Genomic DNA, 14,645 nt, shown 5'->3' on the forward strand with positions numbered 1-14,645 from the left:
TTAAAAACTTCTCAAGTAATAACTGATGTTTGTTCCTTTCAATCCTGTAGCATCTATTTTCCCATGTAGAGAAGAGGGTCGCTGACCCCCATTTCTATGAAATGCAGAAGATAGACAGCAGGGAGAAAGACATTCTTGCCATCGCATCTCCTCATAATCAGGGGAATATTTATTAACAAACATGACCGGTGATGTTGCCCATAGGAACCAATGAGCAATCAGATTTAAATGGCCACCTACAAGTTAGAAAACAAAAGCTTGGCAAAAAATTGATTGCCGTGGGCAACATCTCCAGTGATGCTGACCTCCATGTTAATAAGTACGCCCCTCAGTGTCTTCCTCGTGTATTTGTATACCAATCCTGCTGCCTGCCAATAGGATTAATGATGAGCATGGACAACGAGTGCATGTACCATAATCCTTATTGCCGTTCACCATGCTACTTAGGTAGGGCTTTGCAAAAAGGTGGACAACCTCTTAAGTCTAGAGAAGTTGTGAATGCGTTGTACATTAACACAATACAATAATAGAATGGTACATAAGTTATTTTTTTCTGTTATTTATATAGTGCTGACACATTACTACAGCGCTTTACAGAGATTATTCATCATTCTCATTGGTCCCTGCCTCAGAGGAGCTTAAAATCTAAACATTCTTGTCACATGCATGTGTATGGTTGGTTTTAGTCAGATGCCAATTAACCTGCCTGTATGTTTTTGGAGCATGGGAGGAAACCAGAGTACCTGGAGGAAACCCACACAGACACAGGGAGAACATACAAACTCCTTGCAGATACTGCCCTGGCTAGGTTTGAACTCAGGACCCCCAGAAGAGTTAAATGGAGCAACACACACACACACACACAATTACTCCCCTATCCCCAGTGACATGAATGGTGCGCAGCATGCACCCATTGTGTGGTCCTCTGCAGGTGTAGCTGACCCCAAGATGGCCTCCTGTGCATCTTTCTGTTCACATTGTCCAACAGTTTGGAATTTAGAACTATAACCAATGCAATATGGCCACTGAGAGTCTATGGACATCGACTGGTGGGAATGATTTTATCCAAATGTGAGGAGGTCCCTGTTTAAACTTTGAATGCCCCAACCAGTGGCTCAAGAGCAACCTGTTGGTTACAACCCCTTGGGTGTTGCTCCCAGTGGCCTCAAAGCAGGGGCTTATATTTTAATTTCTGATTTGGAGACAAGTTCTGGTTGCATAAAAACCATGTGTACTGCTAAACAACAGCAACAAGAGATCCTCTGCACTCACCCATTATATATATATATATATAATATAATATATATGAGCAAGCGGAGCACACCCTATGGAAAATCAAAAGCCCTGGGTGCTGGCAAAAATAGTAATAGTACAGGAACAGAGAACCGCACACACAGGGACCTTGCAAAAAATATAAGGTGTTAACACCTTATATTTTTTTTGCAAAGTCCCTGTGTGTGTGGCTCTCTGTTCCTGTATATATATGGGGCATTTCTTGGTAGCTTAATGCACAAAATGTCTTAATGTCATATTTATATTGATAATGGGTGAGTGCAGAGGATCTCTTGTTGCTGTCTGTATGAATTTTGTGGTGACAACCTCACCCCCGCCTAATGGTTTAAAATGTAGTGGTGAGCACAAATTCCCCTTGTGTACTGCAGAACAGAGCCCCCTGTAGGCTGCCAGTACACATAGGGGCTGCCAGATTACAGCCCACAGTTCCTCCAGGAACTTTTCTTATGCTTGTACTGCTCCCCTAATGTTTTTAAATATGAATGTTCCTCAGGGGACCTTTGCTATAGAGTCATGCTTGTATGTGGAATATGAGAAGCTATACTGCATCAGGCCTCAAGAGGGCATCTGTGTGCAGGAGTTATACCCACGTCTTGCAGAAATATTTCTACATTTTCTGAAGCATGTGTAAGAAAAGTTGTGTTTTTGCTGCTAAAAATGTAATTGCCACTGAGACAATACAGGGCCAACCTATTGGGGGCGGGGGGCACCGCAGGTGATTACAAATTTACCAGCAAAAGTCCTTGCTAAGGAGACACCTACAGTTATACTTTTGACTCAGTAACACTCAAAACCTTTTTTTTCTGGTTGATCTCATTCATATTAATGGCAGGGTCCTCTCCACCAACTTCGGGTGTTGCTCCACCAGCTGACAATATACTGGTATAGGATATGCCCTATGAGTCTAAGCTGATGCATTGAACTTCTAAACATGAATGCACATAAATTTTCTTAATGTCTATGCAAGAATTTTTATGATTCCTGTTATTTGAGCCCAGTGAGTCAATGGTTAGTGAGCTGCACTCAGAATTAATGTGTTTCGCTTTTGGAAAATAATGAAAGAAAACTAAGAATTATTTAAGAATTGACTTTATCCCCCAGAATGACATTACTATACACAGTATTAAGACACTATCCCTTTAGAATGATCTTGTGATCAGTAAAATACATTTCCTCTGCTGGACACTGTTTTTAGCATGTTCATCAAGTAACTGTTATGTGATCTGGTTAACATTATTAGTAAGGTTAAAGATTGGTAAAACCATCTAACCAAATTGTATTTCCTGTATTCAGTTCAGAGCAAATGAAAAGCTGAGCAGAGATAAACATTTGGGACCCCATGAGGGCACTGACTGTCCTGCATTTACACTATCTGTATCTAATTGATGTGCAATGGGCCCAGGGTATCTATTGGGCTCTAGGAGACCCAGACTGACACTGTCCTTCATTCCTATAATTAAAGTTGCCAACACATACGTTATATCACAATAAGCCAATAGGGCAACCATTGTTTCAAGTGTTCGGGGGGGATCCCAAGAAATTATTTTGATAAATCTGCTGATTGAATGTGATCTCATTGGTAAAAGGTGGCTTCTGGGTGTTTTGAAGGGGGGCAGTTAGGCCAAAGTATCAGTTTCATGTGGCCATATTACATTTGGGACACTGCATAGTCATTTCATTTCTATGACCTTTACATGAAGGACCCGTTTACGTTACCAACCAGAACTAATTACGTCAAACATGTTCCGCCAAAGTGTATCAATAAACAACAGGATCAGTGCTGGTATCTAATCCACAGTAAAAAAAAACACCCTAAAAATCCCCATGCTTGGCTTTCTTGTTCAACCTGAATCAATAAGGAAAGTAATGAGGAACATGTGAGAGACGGAGCTGGCTGAGCAGGTTGTTTGTTCCTACTGGGATGTTTCCTTACAAACATATGTATAAAGCCAATTGCTCCCCTGGGACATATTTAAGGCTAATACCACACTGTGCTACTTTATGTGCCCATATTCCCCTTTGGAAGTTTTGTTCATTCCCCTGCACAGCTACACAGCAGTTACCTGATTCAGTTATGGTTTATACTCATTAGGGCTTATTTACCAAAATATTTGGATGACATGTAAGGGCACCGATTAACATATATCCTAATCTAATACCCATGTATGTATGTATATTTTTATTTATAAAGCGCTACTTATGTATGCAGCGCTGTACAGTAGAATACATTAATACAAACAGGGGGTTATTAAGATTATAATAGATAAATACAAAGTATAACAATAAATACAAATAAATACAAGGTACAGTAACAGCTGCAATAAGTTAAGAGTCAAAGACACAAGAGGATGGAGGTCCCTGCCCCGTAGAGCTTACAATCTATATAATACCCATACTAGATAACAACGGTTTAGCACATTAAAATAGTTTACATTTTAAAAGTTATCAATTAATCAAATGTAACAAATTAATCCCTTTTGATTACTAAGCCACAGATCTGCCATGGTTTATGGCTGTGAATTTAGTTGACTATAACAGTCTATTCTGAGATCCTATCTGCAGTCCGTTAGTGAAGTCCAATTTTTATTGTCTAGGTGACTACAACTAGGTCCTTCTGAAATATCTAATTTTTATAAATAATTGTTATAATAAATAGCGACACATCTATAGAGGAAGCATACCCTGCAGCTGCTAGGGGACGTACAGTGGGCCCAGGGGGTCTAGGGTTGCCCCCCTGCTGGTATTTGGCTGGCAAGCCACCAGCTTGGACTGGTATTACAAACTTATGAGTAATATATCTGCCAGTACATTTGTAAGGGTGGCAACCCTACCTATAATCCCTCCCTTTTCTGACTTGTTTCAAGACAGATCACCCTCTTTTACTTGGATCCAGCCTCTGCCCCATCCATTATCTCTGCCCCCCACCCATTGTCTCTACCCCCCACAATATATCTGCCTGGTGGAGCACCGGCAAGGGTCGGTATGGGCCGCCGGGGCCCACGGGTTGCCCAGTCCGACTCTAATCATCTGGTTATAATCCTCTGGCAATATGATAGAGCTGAGGATGGCCTGCTGATAAGAGGTGCATGATGTGACTGCATTTGGAGTATGGGCACAAATACACAATGATACAAGAGAACGCATAGAATGAAATAAACACCCCCAAGTCCACTCATTGCCTACAGAAAGAGAACATGACACTCTGTTTAGGTAAAGAATGTCCTTCACATTAAAGAGAGAATGCCTTAAGAACCAGTTTGTTTTTGGGTTAGCAGCCTACATGCTCATTCTTTCACAGATTCAGGGCACAGTCTGACACAGTTATGCAGGTGGCTAAATACCTGAAAGTTTCCCAGGAGTAAATATCATCTTTTATTTTGACACTTTTGCGTTTGTCACTTAGAAAATATTAGCTCAACGTAAATAGTCCGAAAAAAAATTATATATATATTTATTTTGGTTTTGTCTGTCCTTTGTAGAAACAGTTCTTTTTCATTAACTGGAAATAGAAAAGTAATGGCCACAGTTTAACTCACTTTCTATACGGTACCACCCAGTGCAGTACCACTGCATCCCCCCATTATATAGGACTCATTTGGACCAAGTAGCCTTAGGATAATTCCCTGTGCTGCAATGCTATATATATATATATACATATAAATAAGGGGCCCCACATTTTGGAACTTATAAAGGGGGCACAAGGTATAAGCAGCGCATGGACCATGGTACTGAAAATTATAGCAAACCACACCCGAATTTACAGAGCACACCCACTTTGATATCATCAAGACCCCCGAAAAAAAAACAAGTATGGGGTTCATTTGAAGATTGTAAGCTCTTGCGAGCAGGGCCCTCTGATCCTATTGTTACTCTGTATTATTCTGTATACCCTTATTTGTTGAAATTTTTACAATCCTTGTAATTTACTTGCGCTATATAAATAAATGATGATGATGATGATTGTTATAGGTTATGAAACCAGGGCAGCTACAGCAAAACAGACAGATTTTAGTGTCACAACACTGGGAGGCAGAGTTGAAAAGGAGGCAATCCTGGGAAAAGGATGGTTTTCATACTGAATATTTTTCCTTTAATGTTCTGTCTTTGACAGACCCAAAACACACAGACCTCCCAACACAGGAACAGAGTTACCCTGCCATCCTACTGCTAGCTCCATGTCCTGTGGGAAATAGCCAATAAATATATGTGTGTATTCCTATTTGCTGGTTCACTATGGATAAATAGAACATGGGGTTGGTTAGCATGGTTGCCTTGAGAAAGGTCCCGATGGGGACCAAAACGTAACGTTGGCTGTTCATGCGTTTTTAATACACAATTGATTTGTTTTTGGAATATAACTCGGTGTTGCTGGTCTTTTTTGGATATATATATATACTGTATATATATATATATAATATATGAATAGTTCTGGCACTCACCAAGTCAAAGGCAAGTTCCAGGTACTTCCTATTCAATTTGCAAAGTCAAACAATCTTGAAGCACTCTGGGAGTTTGAGATATACTGTATATATATATATATATACTACATAGCTGCATGTTTTCTTTTGTACTTGTCACGGCAGCCAGTAACCAGCACAATTATGAGGCACTTCAGCCCTGCGCAGACTTCATAGCACTTTATAGTTGCAATGTTTTCGCTGTGAAGAAATGGAAACTGACTGTTGCTTAGCCACATTGTTTTCTAATGTGACAGGGACTTCTCATAAATTATGGAAGAGAGGCCTAGACACATGTAGCACAAAATGCTTTATGTTTCCACATTGTGTGTGTCCAAAATAAAAGAAATTCAAATTCTAAGCAACTTTCTGATATACATCGATTACAATGTTTCTAATATTTAGCAGACATGGGCTGAAGAATTCAGGGCTGACTTCAGGGTCAGACTGGGGGGTGTATGGCCAGCTGGGGCTACTACCTCAGGGACTCCTGCACCCCCCCAATGGGTGCCCACCGTGGCCTCCACCCCAGGGACCCCACCACCCGTCCTCCAGGTTCACTGGGTTTTTTCCCAGTGCCCCCGCAGCCCTGTCCGACCCTGGAACCAGAACCAGCAGTGCAGAAAGCGGATAAACACTGATTTCAGCAGCAATTACAGTACATATACAGATGACTGAAATTTGAAGTTCTCTTGAGCCAGAGATCCGATAGTCACTAAAGGCATTAAATCCCTCTTCTAGCTATAAGAAGGAACATGACGGCTGATTATAGTGTGATATTATATTTATAAATAATGTAGATAAATGTGCTCTTAAAGCTGGCTGCTTATGGAAAAATATTCACAGAAATTCCTTGGACCTTGATCTCTACCATTTCTATAAACCTCCTACACAACAGTGATGCTCCTTATTCTATATGTATTATGAGCTTGTGGATATGAAAAGGTTTTGTTTTTACCTTGCAGGGCTATAAACATTCAGTCTTACTTTTGTTTTGACCCTCCAGCATTTGGTAAAAAATATGGCAAAAAATCTGAGTAGGGGCACAGCATGCACAGCAACAGGATCCTGCCACCATTTCCCCCTAGCCAGTCACCTGGCCACCCCAGGGGGAGGGTTCAGTCAGCCATCGGCCCCATATTTTCCCAAACTTTACTGGGCGTCCTCGTACCATATAGGCTATTTTTTGCCTTGGGAGGATAACGTCAATCAATTGAATATAGAAACATAAAGTAGGGAGCACTATGGCTTTACAGGTCATCAGGATTGCTTTTTTAGCATAGTGTAGTAACTGTGTGTGACAGTCTATCACTGAATGACAGGGTCAGTCGTTCGGTGTGTCCCAGCAGGCAGAATGCAGGTGTCTTTATGTTTGGCAGTCCTAGAAAAGTATCAATGTAGGTATGTTTTGTAGTCCAGACTTGCTGAATCCTAGGGCGCTCCATGAACAAATGAAAATAATTACCTTGATCTAAATTACAATTCTTGCAATATCTAGATAGGCTCTATATATCTGTGCCAGCCTGTTTGGAGTTAAATAAAACAAAAAACAAAACAAATGCTAAGTTTGTGCCATCTGTGTATTTATTTATTTTTAAGGTAATTATGGGGTGCAATGGTAGGTAGGTATTGAACCCACAGTAATAAATGGAGAGAGGGAAGTGGGCTGTGACTGACCTCATAGGAAAGACTAAATAATTCCTATAATGAATGTTATTTCATTCTCTTGTCTGATTATGGTCAAAATGCAATTAAATCAATTTTGATGCATCAGCCACAAATGACTGGCAACCACAATGATGCTGAAATTATAAAAAAAATGCTGCATTGTGGGTAAACAAACATTGTGATTGCATCCTTAATTGCACTTTGCACACTGTGGCATAGTAAGTAAATGAACTCTACTGTTATTAAAACAATTTTTTATACATATCACAGCAGCCAAAGTGGCAGCTTTCAACAGGACAGATGTAGGACTAATGCGATATGGGCAGCTGAGTTCTCCTGTGTGTTCTGTTTGTTGCACTGTGCGGCATTTGCTGCTACAAACTGTGTGAGAGCTGAGAGCAATGCGTTGGATACACACAGACAGACTGCAGAGGATAGCACAGACAGACAGACAGTGAGCAGGCCAAACCTCTCTATGTCGTGCTGGTTACGGCCCAGATTATATAGTTGGTTGGGGAATCTCATAGCTCTTGCTCTCCCATTTACACTGTGCAAGTTCTCTCTGCCCTATAGTATATAGTATAGTATATAGAATGAACAGTCTCCCTGGATTCTCCTGCTTGTCTGTGGCATTACATTTGGATTCTGTTATTTCTTCGACCCCATCACAGACGCCTAATCCCAGTCTATCCTATCCTTCTCACTGCTGGGAATAAGTTACAACACAAACAGAACTTGGGAAATGAAGTACAGGTATGGGATCCCTTATCCGGAAACCCGTTATCCAGAAATTTCCAAATTACGGAAAGGCCATCTCCCATAGTCTCCATTATAAGCAAATCATTTTAATTTTTAAAAATGATTTCCTTTTTCTCTGTAATAATAAAACAGTACCTGTACTTGATCCCAACTAAGATATAATTAATCCTTATTTGAGGCAAAACAAGCCTATTGGGTTTATTCAATATTTAAATGATTTTTATCAGACTTAACTTATGGAGATCCAAATTATACAAAGATCCCTTATCCGGAAAACCCCAGGTCCCGAGCATTCTGGATAACAGGTCCCATACCTGTAATAAGTTAATACTCTGGGATCCAGGATAGGTGAATGACCCACTCAGGCAGGCCGGTCTAACATTGGTTGCCTCTTTGAACCCAAATTAGCAGCATATACACAACTGTTAAATTGGCCCCTACCCCTGGGACAGACATATACCCATATAACCAGCTGCACAGTATGACATCTCTTAGATTGTACCCCAAGCCAGATGAATGGAGTTTCAAAGTGAGAGCTTTGTGGCCTGCTGCTCTGGGTGTGTGCTGTTGTATGTAGCAGTTATGAGGGTGTTATTTCCATATCACAGGGAGGTGCAGCAACATTTATGGGTTATATGGGTAACACTTTTTATAACATGCAATGGTTTTAACAGACTACTTTTTCTTTTCTCAGTAAAAGCCTTGCTATAAAACTTCTGCTTCTGAGTCATTCTGTGGGAGAGACCAAGGTCAATTTACTGAAATATAAAGGCAGAAATGCCAACATTTCTTTACTCTCTGGCAGCTTGGTATAAACAATTTACTTGGTACTGGCAATTTAGGGTTCATTTATACCACTGAGTCTGACCCAAGATCATATTCCCACTATTCGCATGGCTTCAGTCTCTCTAGGCACTTCACACATACTGAATATAAAGCAATGGGTTGAGAATAGCTGAAGCTTTATTGCTGTGTAATTGTGGCTGACACCATTGCAGTTAGTCTCTGTCTACTAAATGTTACTAATAAAATCACCTCATTCATTGCACTATAACATATTTCCTGACTAAAACTAGGTGTAAAATGAACTGCGGTGCATTGTGCATTGGGCCTGTGGGACATATTGAATTTTGACTTCAGTGGTGCAGAAATGTTCTGTCTATAGCAGATACCGGCATTGAGAAGTAGTCATCTCAGTCTTCCTGAGAGCATCATGGCAATGCAAAATGCCCCAGTGCCGTAAACCAGTAGCCACTGACAGAAACCCAATATGCACTGCTGATTTTCATATTACGGCACCCAAACTAGAACTCTATCTGACTGATTACACCTAACCCTATGATTTACATCTGCCAGTTTCTAAGGTAGTTGGATATTGTTTTGAATATTAGATTGCATCTGATCCAATGTATACTGTACAAACAAAGTTACGGTATATCTGTTAAATGAGAAGGAAAGGCTAATAAAGAGTTAATCTCAAGCTGCAGGCATACCTTCAGTTCTCTCAATAGTGCCCTTAAGTCTCCCCATATTTCTCCCGTTCAGATGATCAGAAGCCTCATAGGGAAAAAAATGCTGAGCTCTGTAAAGAAAGTTCCCATAATGCCTCACTCCTGCACCAAGACCAAAACCGGTGTACATGCTCAGTTAGTAAGACTATGAGGAAGCTTCCTGCTGATTGGCTCAGATCCACATTCCTAAGGGGGGGAGTGAGTTCTTAGCATTCTTGTGGGAGGGGGGAGCAGGAGAGAGAGGAGAAAGCTGCACAGACTCTGGCACAGGAAAACAAAGAGACAACAAATCCTTTTTCTTTTGATCGAGATCTCAGTGCAGCGTTTCTGTGAGTGCTTATGACTGTATTTACATAGACCTTTCTGATAAAGCTTACTTAGTTTTTACCTTTCCTTCTCCTTTAATACCACCATCCCGAGATGGGTTTGTATATGCTGGCATTAAGATCAATCAGGCAATAATGCCAAACAAGAAAATCTTTACATGAATTTCCAGATGTAATCATTATTTAAGGACAAGTATACCTCCTACTCTAGTTCCTCTGTGCATCACGGATCAGGACCCATTTCCCAGATTTTTTTTATTACAGGTATAGAGCCAGTTATCTAGAATGCACGGGACTAAGGGTATTCCGGATAAGGGGTCTTTCCGTAATTTGGATCTCCATACCTTAAGTCTACTAAAAAATCAATAAAACATTAATTAAATCCAATAGGATTGTTTTGCATCCAATAAGGGGTAATTATATCTTAGTTGGGATCAATTACAAGTTACGGTTTTATTACTACAGAGAAAAAGCAAATCATTTTTAAAAATTAGAATTATTTCCTTATAATTGAGTCTATGGGAGACAGGCTTTCCGTAATTCGGAACTCTCTGGATAATGGGTTTCCGGATAAGGGATCCCATACCTGTATTTCCTTGTTGCCAGCTTTCCAGGACTAAGACATAGGGATGCATACATGGGCACATTCTAACAGTGCAATATACTATAACCACCTGGAGGCAGTATGCTTAGTATGCCCATTATCTGATGTGATATTCAACATAACTTGGTACCGTTGATATTAAAATGATGATGTCATGTGGGTCTGCAGAGATGTGTGTGGGGGGAGGGGCTTAACAACCCCTCCTAGGGCCACAATTAGCCCTCAGGGCCTAGGATGACTGTACAGTTCTTAGTAACTTAAGCAAAAAGGGATTATTCAAACACAAAGAAATAAACAACAACGATTAGTGTGAAACGTTCTTGGAATAAAATGAGATAATAAGTGACTCACCTTCCTTACTGTTAGTAGCATCTTTTTCCCCCTCCCACATGCAGTTCTGATCCACCGTTTTGGGCTGTGTACTAGCCGACATTTGCTCAGACTAGTAATACTGGTGGTACTGCTCATAGATATTTAACATCAGATGTATCCATACATTCCTCTGTTCTGTACTCAATGGGCTCAGTGGGTCAATCTTCACTCTTAGGTGGGTACAACACAAGGCACATATCCTTCAAAAATTGTCTTTGTTTTAAGATCATAAAGCTTATTAGCTTTTTCAGTGGGAACAACAACTTTTTTGCTTTTGTTTGGCTGGTCAAGATTCCTAGGCAGATAATAATTAGGATTTATGGAGGCTTAGCCTCCCTAAAAAGAGACTTTTTAATATCCGTATATAGTTTTCATCAGCTCCAGACCCTTTATCTTTTATATAAAAGCATCTGGGCAACCATGGCCCATGTACACATGTCTTATGTAGCGGTAATATTTAATTTATTTTTCTGTAGAGCTCTTGTTGGGGCATTGAAAGACATCCAGGTTAGTAGGACATTTGAGTTAGCAAAATGCAGCATCTAAAGTGGCCCAACAGGCACAGCGCCAGAGAACAAATATACTGACCTCTGACTTCAGTCCAGAATCTCCGGATAGTGAGGCATTGAACACATGGAAGAAGGTTCCAGCTTCCAGCCTGCATTTATAGCCAGTATCAGGTGTTTCTAAGTATATTATTATTATTCATCTACTTGAAGTCAAGAAAACTCTGTGTAGGAACTTCGCCGGAATCAGTCTGCCTCTGTTTCAGATTGGCAGCTATGGGATTTGGGCCGATATCTCCTATCAGGCCTCCTCAACTGTATCGGGATAGAAATATCCAAATCCATTTTAGCCAGCATTTTTCCATTAGTGCAGCAAGAGGTTGAAGTACTATGGCATATATCAGGATAGTTAAGCAAAAATACTGGCACAACAGGATTGTTTCAGAAGGATAAACCCAGCTTTTTTGCGTGCAAACCATATAATGTATGAGGGCACACCCCTTCGTCAGAAGAAGCCCTGTTGTGCCAGTATTTTTCCTTATTCTGGCCTTTAGTAAAGGGTGCCGATCCCTCATCATATACTGAGCACCAGTATTCATATGGCAAGGCCAGGGTGTGCTGGTAAGTGTTATAGTTCCTACATCAGGATAGTTGCCTTAGCCATCTTGGGCTGCTGTGTGTGCTCTAGATAAAGCCAAGTGGGCCCAGATGATATTTTGCAAGGAAAGCATGTCAGTATGGAATATATATATATATATCTATATATATTTATAGAATAACATTTGGGCAGGAAGTTGTGAGCAGTTTTCAGCTGTGTTGCCTCCGCTACCTAACATAAATAGTTTATTCCCAAGGAAACCCTAGGCCAATTCCAGTACAGTGACAGTAAAGTGTTTGGACCTGAGGGAGTAATGAGTTTTCCCACAGAAGCATTTCCAGGGACCTAGTGTAATGTTTACACCCCTTGTAATGATAACCTGCAACTACAAATTAATAAAGGACATGTAAACCCTGCATTATCCTACCTTGTGCATATATTGGGAATATATCCCCGCACCCAAACCACATGATTTTGTCCTGCATATATCCCCTCTGTTCGCCGGCTACAGGGGGTGCTGTAGCCTTACTATTAACCTTTAAAAGACCAGAGTGGCAGGTATTAACCTTTAAAAGACCAGAGTGGCAGGTATTTAAAGATTTCAAAGAGGATGTTTTCTGATTCAGTTTTTTCGTGGAGGGTTTACATGTCCTGTTATTACCTGGCTGTCAACCAGGCTAATGGTAAAGGCTTCACTCTATTCAAAGACCTGCCTAGATAGAATAAATAGACCAATCCCAGCATGCAACCGCCCTCAGGTTTTACAAACATTTTTAAAAGTTATCAGCTTTTTATTGCATTGTGAGCAAGTTCCTGTGTGTAGCACCCTGAGCGCTTTGAAGAGGGATTGTGTACAGAAGCTGCCATGCATTAAAGGAGCCACTGAATCACAGAGAGCATTGTAAGATCAACATAAAACCTGACCTGTCAAGGATGGTTGTTAATAAATGCAACTCATTTCTTCAGGTTTTTGTTTCCCTTGTACTGTATATAACAAAGGATTTCACTGGCTTTTGTTATTTTTCAGCATTAAAGCAAACAAAAAAGAAAAATGAGTCACAAAGTAAAAGGCAAGATGCTAATAAACACTGAACCCCTTTAACCTGACAATGTACTGTATGTCGGAGGCTCATTCAGGCACAGGGACAAAGCTAAATGCAGCCAAATGAGTTTGTTTTCATGAATATTATATAATTATTTCAAGGAATGAATGGTATGAACTGATAGGTACAATATATAACAGCTATTCCTACAAGGCACTGAGCTTCCCTTAGCTGCCAGTAAAATGCATGTATGTGCCCAGGTGAGTTTACAAAAAATATCTTTAAAAAACCAAGAAAAGCAGCATAAAACAATAAATAAATCTCTGTGTTGGACCATTTACAGATATCACCTCCATTATCTGAAAAACCTGTTATCCAGAAAGTTCAAAATTATGGGGAGGCAGAGGAAGGCTATCCCGGTGCCCTAGGTGACCCGGTCGGCCACCTTGCCCCCACTGCTTGCCTCTCACCCCACCACGCATGCACAAATGCTTGCACGTTCGGGGACACCGTAGAGGGGGAGGGCAGCACGCAAGGCACACAAACGCTTTGAAGGGGGGGAGCAACAGGAAATCAGCTATGGGGGTAAAAGAACCCAGACTAGGGGGCTAGCAAAAGAGGTACCTGCCTAGTACCCCCTCACTTTTGTGCCCTCTCACAGGTGCCTCTTCTGCCTACCCCTAGTTCTGGCCCTGTGAGAAGGCTATCTCCCATTCAACATTGATGATTCCCCTATTCCCTGTATTAATAAAACAGTACCTTGTACTTGATCCCAACTAAGGTTTAAATAATTGTTATTGCTGGCAAAACAATCCTATAGGGTTTATTTAGTGTTTAAATTATTTCTTTTTAGATTTAAGGTATAGAGATCCAAATTACATAAAGATCCTTTGTCTGGAAAACTCTAGTTCTTAAGCATTCTGAATAACAGGGCCATTACCTGTACGAACCTTTGCTCCCTATAGACAGGTTGCCAAATAGAAATAAAGTTGATGTGAAATCTCTTTTTGGAGTGGGTTTAAATTCCCATGAACAGGATAGAGCAGTGCATTCTATTTATGGCCACAAGACCATACTTTCAATGGCTATACAGGACTAAGATGTTTATTACATGGCAGTCATTGAATCAGTGCAATGGAGCTATTTTTATGTCACCAAGCTGCACATAATTCAATTACCCATTTTGGTCAGTCAATCACAATCACTTGGGGGGGCAGGATGGAGGGGGCAATGCAACGTGCATAGGGCCTCATTATTTGACTTACTGCCCTCAAACAGTTGGTGGTAAGTTAGGGGTCATTAATAAACACTTGGCAAATTTGCACCTGGGCAGTTACCCATGGCAACCAATCAGATGTGTGATTTAATTGTTTTACCCCTCCCGCACTGACTAACGGATTCAGTGCTATATATTAGGGTCTTTGTGCAACAAAACAGAGCGCAGTGCCTTGTGGGAATTTACAGAATGCAGAACACGGTATGCAAAGTGCAAAAAAAATTCTGCCAGG

This window comes from Xenopus tropicalis, chromosome 7 (genome assembly GCF_000004195.4).
Source record: "Xenopus tropicalis strain Nigerian chromosome 7, UCB_Xtro_10.0, whole genome shotgun sequence".
Taxonomy (NCBI): domain Eukaryota; kingdom Metazoa; phylum Chordata; class Amphibia; order Anura; family Pipidae; genus Xenopus; species Xenopus tropicalis.